Source organism: Piliocolobus tephrosceles, chromosome 2 (assembly GCF_002776525.5).
Source record: "Piliocolobus tephrosceles isolate RC106 chromosome 2, ASM277652v3, whole genome shotgun sequence".
Classification (NCBI taxonomy): domain Eukaryota; kingdom Metazoa; phylum Chordata; class Mammalia; order Primates; family Cercopithecidae; genus Piliocolobus; species Piliocolobus tephrosceles.
The window spans coordinates 140,361,525-140,370,976 of NC_045435.1; the positions used below are offsets into that span (position 1 = coordinate 140,361,525).

Here is a 9,452-nt window from a genome sequence, read left to right on the forward strand (position 1 = left end):
TCAAATGTCAACTGAAAAATGGATAAATAAAAGGTGATATATTCATACAATGGAATATTATTCAGCTGTAAAGGGATGAAATAGGCTGGGTGCAGTGCCTCAAACCTGCAATCCCAGCACTTTGGGAGGCTGAGGTTGGTGGATAACCTGAGGTCAGGAGTTCGAGACCCGCCTGGCCAAAATGATGAAACGCCATCTCTACTAAAAATAAAAAAATTAGCTGGGTGTGTTGGTGTGCGCCTGTAGTCCCAGCTACTCAGGAGGCTGAGGCAGGAGATTTGCTTGAACTCGAGAGGCGGAGGTTGCAGTGATCTGAGATCATGCCACTGCACTCCAGCCTGGGTGACAGAGCAAGACTCTGTCTAAAAATATAAAATAAAATAAAATAAGGGTGAAATAGTGATATATGCTATAACATGGATAAACCTTAAAAACATTATGGTAACTGAAAGAAGGCACACACCAAATGCCACATATTTGGTTATTTTGTTTATATGAAATTTCCAGGCCAGGCGCAGTGGCTCACGCCTGTAATCCCAGTACTTTGGGAGGCCAAGGCAGGTGGATCACCTGAGGTTGGGAGTTTGAGACCAGCCTGGACAACATGGTGAAACCCTGTCTCTACTTAAAATACAAAAATTAAATGGATGTGGTGGCAGGCGCCTATAATCCCAGCTACTCAGGAGGCTGAGGCAGGAGAATCGCTTGAACCTGGGAGGCAGAGGTTGCAGTGAGCTGAGATCGCGCTATTGCACTTCAGCCTGGGCAACAAGAGCGACGAAACCTTGTCTCAAAAAAAAAAAGAAAGAAAAGAAAAGAAATTTCCAGAATATGCAAATCTATAGAGACAGAAAAGAGATTATTGGTTTCCAGGAGCTAGAGGGAGGAAAAGATGGAAAGTTACTGCTAATGTAGTAAACACATGATTTCCTAGGGGTGATAAATACATATATATATATATATATTTTTTTTCGTTGTTGTTGTTGTTCTTACAGAAGAGAGTGTGAACACAGTTTCCCACTGCCAAAGATTATGCAGTTGAGTTCTCCACATTTGGGGAAATTGCAGGGATCAGCACATCCAGAGTGCAATGGATAAGCCTCACCCTGGGAAAATCACCTTTGTGATGATGGTATTTCACCTCCCAGGTAAGTATGAAAATATTCTTGAATTAATTAGTGGTGAGGATTACATAACCTTGTGAACTTACCACAAATCCTGAGCTATATATTTTAAAAGGATGAATTCTATGGTGTGTCAATTATATTTCAATTTTTAAGAAACAATCTACAAAATTTATAAAGAAGTTGGTTGTAAGGAGTTACTTAAGTAAGAATATATTTCTGGCTGGAGAGACATGGCTCTTCATGGAGTCTACAGATAGGGTAGGAAACCCAATCCACTTCCCTTCCCTAATAGGTGGGTTCTGCTCTTCACTTTATCTAAATGTCCCCCACTCTTTTTTTTCTGAGATGGAGTTTCACCCTTGTTGCCCAGGCTGGAGTGCATTGGCACAATCTTGGCTCACTGCAACCTCTGCCTCCTGGGTTCAAGCAATTCTCCTGCCTCAGCCTCCTGAGTAGCTGGGATTATAGGTGTGCGCCACCACGCCCGGCTAATTTTTGTATTTTTAGTAGAGACAGGGTTTCTTCATGCTTGCCAGGCTGGTCTCGAACTCCTGACCTCAGGTGATCCTCCCACCTTGGCCTCCCAAAGTGCTGGGATTTACAGGCGTGAGCCACTGAGCACAGCCTCTTCCTCCATTTTCTTTCTCATTCTCGCCCCTGCTTTGTTTCTCCTCTCAACTCATTCCTTGATCACTTATGCTTTCCTTTGCCTTTTTATGTCTTCTCATCCCTCTATCCAGGTCTCTACTTTCCACGCCTGCCTCCTGCTTCTTTCTTCTCCCTTCCTATTTGCTACCCTCTCTCCTAACTGGCCACAAAATGGAAATAAATGATATTTTAAAGCATTTTTGTAAGAATTATGTACGTTTTTGTTTGCTTAGGTGGAAAAGGACATGATTTTGATGTTTAATGTTTCTTTAAGGAAAAACAACTCTAAATTAATTACATCGTTGGTTTTGTTTTAGGAGATGTAATCAGGAATTTTTAAAAAAGAAAGATTATCCACCCATGCTATATGATTAGTTAGAAATAAATAATTGAGGCAAAATACTTTCATGAACATTATAAAGTGATTTGTAAATATGAGCAGACACTACGGGTAAACACTGATAATATCTAGTGTGGTGGTGTTCACTGACAGCTCTTAATTATTATTTGGCTGTTCTATGTGTAGATATGTCTGAGTCAACCATTTAGGCTACAAATTGAATACCTCCAACACAGACAGTTTCGTCTGAAATATAAACATGATTATATTATCCCCCAGGAACATCCTTTTCGAACTAAAAAAACAAAACAAAACAAAACAAAAAACCAACATGGGTTGTAAGTTCTTCTCTCGTGAAGCCGTCTACAGAATGTCCAATTATTCTCTGTCGTTGATCTGGAAGAGCGAGTAAGTACAAAAAGAATACCATCAACCACAAAGTTGTCATCTTCTTCAAATAAAATTCTGATCTCTGGCTTGAATGTTGAAAGATTCACTGTTTACTTGTGTGAGTAGGTCGAGAGAAATAACTTTTTTCTTAACAGTCACTTTATAAGAAAGGTTTATTTCATTTGTTGACAAAATGTTAAGAAAATGAACTGGTTAAGTCTCATTGGTCTTCATGATTGAAATTCTAGCACCCAAAGTGGTAGTGTCAGAGTAATGAGACATCCAGATAATGGTCTCAGAAGCCTTCCCAAACAATGTGGCTGATTCATTAGAAGGAGGAGGGGGGAGAAAAGGCCAACTCAGTCCGTTCCTAAGACACCATCTATCCTGTCTTGAAGCTGACAAAGTGCTTTACTATGGGGCCTACTTTGGTATATTGGTACAACTATTATCGAATGTTAGAACTATTTTTAGATACTAAGTTTTAAGCACTCTCAGGACAGCTAAAGGAGGTGGAGTCTTATCCGAAGCGTTTCTGCTACCGACTGACTCCAGCAGTCAGCCGACTGGCACCTTTAACATCCATCTAGTATGGTTTGAAGAGCTTGGTATTTGTTTGTCTTTCGTATGCTGCACAAAGACTCTGTGTCTGGGTTTGTCAACTGTGCAGCAAAAATGAGTTTCCACTTTTTGCTGAGCACACAACTAGACTATTTTTCCAAACTTGCCTTGTAGTTAGTTGCAGCCACACAATTGAATTCTGATCTATGGAACAAAAGAATGATCTATGACATTATTTGAAGACATACGTAAGTCTCTGCTCTATTTCCCCCTTTACTGGCTAGATGTTGATGACAGTGAGGATTTGAGGAAAGGAGAGCTACATAATAAACTTAACATAAGGAGCATACATAACATACATACATAACATACAGAGAGGGTCCACCACCCCTCAGAAACAACAACCTCTTAGGTGACCAAGAAATAAACTGTTATTATGTTTTAGTACTATATATTTTGAGGTCTATTTATTACAGCTGTTAGTACGAGCCTATGTCGCAGTGCGTTAGGATTGCTATAACGAATTACCATAGACTGGGTGGTTTATAAACAACAAAAATTTATTTTTCATATTTCTGGAGGTTGGGAGTCCAAGATCAAGATGCCAGCAAATTCAGGGTCTTGTGACAGAAAAATTGGGAGAGGAGTGCATAAGCATTCAGGCCATAGCACCCTAACTACTAACTGATTGGAATGGCTAGTAATTGAAGTATTGCAATTAAAGGAAGCAGTGCCAACAGATGTACCTTCACAGAGGGCATAGTAAATATGCCTTAGAAATAACTATTTTACCTTTTTTCTTTTTCCTGAGACAGTTTCACTCTTGTTGGCCAGGCTGGAGTGCAATGGTACAGTCTCAGCTCATTGCAACCTCCGCCTCCTGGGTTCAAGTGATTCTTCTGCCTCAGCCTCCCAAGAAGCTGGGATTACGGGAGCATGACACCACGCCCGGCTAATTTTTGTATTTTTAGTAGAGACGGAGTTTCACTATATTGGTCAGGCTGGTCTCAAACTCCTGACCTCAGGTGATCTGCCTGCCTCAGCTTCCCAAAGTGCTGGGATTACAGGTGTCAGCCACCATGCCCAGCCTATATTTGTACTTTCCAAGTTTTTGTGATACCATCTTATATATACTAGGCAGAATGCACAAATAATAATATATTAAAATGAGGACATTTTTATCCCTCTTGATTTCCTTTTGTTGTTGTTGTTGTATTTATTTTTTTACTCCAGGACAGTCTACCAAGTTGTTGTTTTATTAAAGACAGGGCCTCAGGCTAAGCATCGTGGCTCATGCCTGTAATCCCAGCACTTTGGGAGGCCAAGACTGGCGGATCACCTGAAGTCAGGAGTTTGAGACCAGCCTGACCAATGTGGTGAAACCCTGTCTCTACTAAAAATACAAAAATTAGCCGGGCATGGTGGTGGGCACCTGTAATGCCAGCTACTCAGGAGGCTGAGGCAGGAGAATCACTGAACCCAGGAGGCGGATCTTGCAGTGAGCCAAGATTGTACCATTGCACTCCAGCCTAGGTGACAGAGTGAGACTCGGTCTCAAAAGAATAAATAAATAAATAAATAAATAAATAAATAAATAAATAAATAAGTAAATAATAAATAAATAAAGGCAGGGCCTTACTATGTTGCCCAGGCTGGTCCTGAACTCCTGGGCTCAAGTGATTATCCTGCCTTGGTCTCTCAAAGTGCTGGGATTACAGGTATGAGTTACTGCACCTGATCGATCCCCTCATAATTTTCTAATTTTATTTGGAAGTTTCTGGGAACTTCCTGGAAAATAGATTCTGAGAGTCTGAGATTTTTGTGCAGAAGGTGAACTGTGGTGTGCTTTCAGGATCAGCACTTGTGAATAGTAAAAAAAAACAAAAACAAAAAAACAGAACTGAGCAAAGCAGAAGTTGAACTCCTATGCAATTGCAAAAGAGGCCTCTGCAGATCCTACAGAGAGCTTTGAAACTGTGATAGCCCTTCAAAGTGGTTCCAAAGGGAGGCAAAGTGTCTGGGCCATTTTGGATGCTGGCTATCCCCAGGAAGAAGTGTAACTTTTTTTTTTTCTTTTTTTAAGATGGAGTCTTGCTTTTGTCACCAGGCTGGAGTGTAAGGTGCGATCTCGGCTCACTACAACCTCCGCCTCCTGGGTTCAAGTGATTCTCCTGCCTCAGCCTCCCAAGTAGCTGGGACTACAGGCGCATGCAACCACACCCAGCTAATGTTTGTATTTTTAGTAGAGATGAGGTTTCACCATGTTGTCCAGGCTGGTCTCGAACTCCTGACCTCGGTTGATCCACCAGCCTTGGCCTCCCAAAGTTCTGGGATTATAGGCGTAAGCCACCGCCCTTGGCCAAGGAGTATAACTTTGGGCTAGATAACTTCTTTCAGCCCAGGGCAATTCTTTGAGAGACACTGAGTTGTGAGCCATCAGCAAGCAATATCTAGCAGCCGGAGGAGTCAGGTCCTTGATCCAAAAGGGATCTGGTAGGGCCATAACATACACTGTATACATATTAGATGGACTGTATTATTTTGTTACAAAAAGAATAATAACAGGATAGAAATAAATACAGGTAGAAATTTGAGTAAAAAGGAAAGAGAAAAAAGCATAAATCAATATTTGAGGAAAAGGGAAAATATAGAAAAAATTGAAAAATAAATAACACTAAAATACAAAATTTATGTTTATTTGTCATAAACGGTGGTTTCACAACACAGTGCATTCTAGTTGAAAACAGGCATTAAAATGGCCAAGGTCACGTGGTACATCAGAATTAGAGTTACAGAAAACACCTGTGAATCATGTTCGGCGGCTTGGGCTGTAACCTTCAAAGCACGTTAAAATGATTGGAAATGCATTCTGTTAAACGATTTACCAGAAGAGGTCACTGAGTCAGAAGAACACTTTCAGAGCATGAAGAGGCAGTATGATGAATATTGATGCTGTGAGCAAAGGAATTTAGGTTTAGCAACTTTGAGTCTTGGCCTATCTATGAATTGCTGGCTTTTAATTGTCCCCTGGGAAATTCAAAATTTATGTATATCTGGCTTTGGAATGCATTATGAGAATATTTTGGCAGCCTACTGACCATCCCACTTTGAGTTCCGCCAGAAGCTGACCCTGAGACAAAGATTCAAGGACTAGTGGTTTATTTAAAAGTTGCAGGAAACATTGGTATGGCAGGGCGTACGACACAGGGATAGAAAATGCAGTCACTCAATAGTACGTTAGAAGCTTAGCCCCACTGTGAAATAAAACACACGCTTTAGAATTATCTTGGCTCAAGGACTAGGAAGCTGGGGTATCAATCACCAGCACTTATTGGTCATTGGTAATGGCTCCTCCTGGGCATGGTAATTCTAAACTTCAGGCCTGTTTTGTGCACAGGTGGAGCAGGCTCCTTGGGCTTGGGGAAATGGCCTGAGGGCAGAGAGGCACGTACTGACAGATGGAAGCTTGCAGGGAAGACCTGAGGGATATGAGCAAGGACCTGTCACTGTGGCCTCTGCTATATTGACAGTCCTACATATATTTTACTTGTTATGATACAGTCAGTTTCCATCCCCTGAGAACAAACCGAGTTGTGGCCCGGGGAGAGTGCCCAGATGGGTGCTGAGAAACAAGAGGAAACCATTCTGAGATTAAACGTTTGAGTGTGGACTAGGTACAAGGGCAAAACTGAAAACTGAGAGCAGCTTAACCAGGCGCTCAATGCTCCTGGAAAAGTCCTGTGTATGAAAGCCCACAGACATGGTTTCTTCCATTTATTCATTTGGACTATATGATTCCTGAACAGAAGGATAACAGCAGAGTGGAAAGTTTTCAGGTAGCAGTTACCTGGTTCTGTGCCAGGTGTATTACTCACTGCTCACAAAGCTCCAGCTGGTATTTACCACCTAACAAAAGAGGAAAGAAACGAGAAAAGTTCTTCTGCTGATTTTCTCATATCATTGTGCGTAATGTGTGAGAGATGAGACAATGTGACGGGGAAGAACAAGAAAAATTTCCCATGGATCTCGTTTATTTTTATCATGGGACATCAATTTATTTCTACCACTTTAGGGAATATAAGATTCTCCAATGTTTTGATGCTTTAGCTACATTTTGTTTATTAACTTCATATCTGAGGAAATAACATTTAATTGACTCATTTCCTGAAGGGCTTGTTTCATATCCTTGACTCAGATTGCTGTTGCACGACGAAGGAACAGCTTTACTCTCTCCTCCGACAGACAGCTGACTGAAGAACAATTCTGTGTCTCCCCCAAAGTGAAATAAAGACTAGAGCAAGAAATGCCATGACCCTAAACATTCTCTTATGTTTTTACTAAGAAAATCCCCCTAAAAATTTAATCTGTAAAATCCCAACCAACCAGCCAGGATCATATTATCAAATTTATTTAACAGATCTTCATGCACTTCATATACGACGTACAGAATGTTGAGAGGAATACAGAGATGTGTAGTCCATGCTCCTAAACTTTACAGAATGTGTTAATTTTGAATTCAGAAGGCACAAAAGCAATTAATTGTAACAACCCAAAGTAGAATGACTGCTCTTATATCACGTGAGAACATTAATGATGCTAATAGCGCCTCTCTCATTAACCCTTCTAGCCCTTATATTTCATAATACATTATATAGAAGTTTTAAAATTCTACCTTCAGTAGTTCCTTATGGTTTTTTCAACTCCAGTGAAAATCTATTTAAGGTCATGAAGTAGATCTTCAGAGCAGTGCTTCCTAAACTTTAAGTGTATACAAAGGCCCATGATTCTGCACGTCCAGCAGTCTCCCAGACGCCAAGACTGCTGGTCCTCTGATCATCTCTTTTGTCCCCTGTAGCTCTGGTCACACTGTTCAGAAAACACCTGAAGATTCATGGTTGCAAAATTAATTTTGAAACTATCAATCACTCTTATTGCACCAGGAAAACTGGTTAGGAAATTCTCAAAATACAGTAGATACTTCATGTGCTCAACAAATTATAGGGCAAATTGGATATGTTAGAATACTATCTTCCCAATATTTACCCTCTTGGTGCTATTCTGTGTGCACTAAGCCTAAGGATTAAACATAGGCACATACTCTGCACTTTTTTTTTTTTGAGACGGAATCTTGCTCTGTTGCCCAGGCTGGATGGAGTGCAGTGGCATGATCTCGGCTCACTGCAACCTCCGCCTCCCCGGTTCAAGCATTTCTCCTGTCTCAGCCTCCCGAGTAGCTGAGACTACAGGCGCAGGCCACCATGCCCAGGTAATTTTTGTATTTGTAGTAGAGATGGGTTTCACCTTATTGGTCAGGCTGGTCTCGAACGCCTGACCTCAGGTGATCCACCCGCCTTGGCCTCCCAAAGTGTTGGGATTATAGGCCTTAGCCACTGCACCCTGCCTATCCTGCTCTTTTTAAAGGGGATGAAACATGTGTCTTTATATTTTGACTCCGGTCTACCCACAGAATTGCTCAGTTAACATTTCTTCAGGGTTATTTTATTTTATTTTTGAGACGGTGTCTCACACTGTCGCCTAGGCTAGAGAGTAGTGGCACCATTTCGGCTCACTGCAACTCTCGCCTCCTGGGTTTAAGCGATTCTCCTGCCTCAAACTCCCAAGTGCTGGGATTACAGGGACCCACCACCACACCTGGCTAAATTTTGTATTTTCAGAGAAAGGGGGTTTCACCATGTTGGCCAGGCTGGTTTCGAACTCCTGACCTCAAGTGATCCACCCACCCCAGCCTCCCAAAGTGCTAAGATTACAGGTATGAGCCACTACACCCGGCCCTCGGGGTTATTATACTTGCTTTGCAGAGTAAGTTCTTTTGTAAGAAAAGGTGTGGAACTGAGGGCTGGTCATGGGCTCCAGAACAACTATTAAGCCTCAATGCTGTGTAACAGTTCTAGAACGGTACATGCGTGGTGAGAGCCTGCTGCTAATCTAGCCTGGTCTTCCCCCCACCAAAAAAAAAAACACACACACACACACACATACACATAGAGCAGGCTTCAGCCTGTTTTTTTTTTTTTTTTTTTGATATATTTTGTCCCCATCCAGCAGTTCTTTCTTTCTTTCTTCCTTCCTTCCTTCCTTTCTTTCTTTTTCTTTTCTTTCTTTCTTTCTTTCTTTCTTTCTTTCTTTCTTTCTTTTTTCTTTTCTTTTCTTTTCTTTTCTCCCTTCCTTCCTTCCTTCCTTCCTTCCTTCCTTCCTTCCTTCCTTCCTTCCTTCCTTCCTTCCTTCCTTCCTTCCTTCCTTCCTTTCTTTCTTTCTTTCTTTCTTTCTTTCTTTCTTTCTTTCTTTCTTTCTTTCTTTCTTTCTTTCTTTCTTTCTTTCTTTCTTTCTTTCTTTCTTTCTTTCTTTCTTTCTTTCTTTCTTTCTTT

General features: G+C 41.2%; 1 non-coding gene across 1 annotated transcript; it reads right to left on the bottom strand.

Moving 5' to 3' along the window:
- Positions 1–992: 992 nt before the first annotated feature.
- Positions 993–1,156, bottom strand: LOC111539560. Its single transcript, XR_002730722.1, has one exon. It is a non-coding gene; the product is annotated as a U1 spliceosomal RNA (small nuclear RNA).
- Between the last annotated feature and the right edge of the window lie 8,296 nt (positions 1,157–9,452).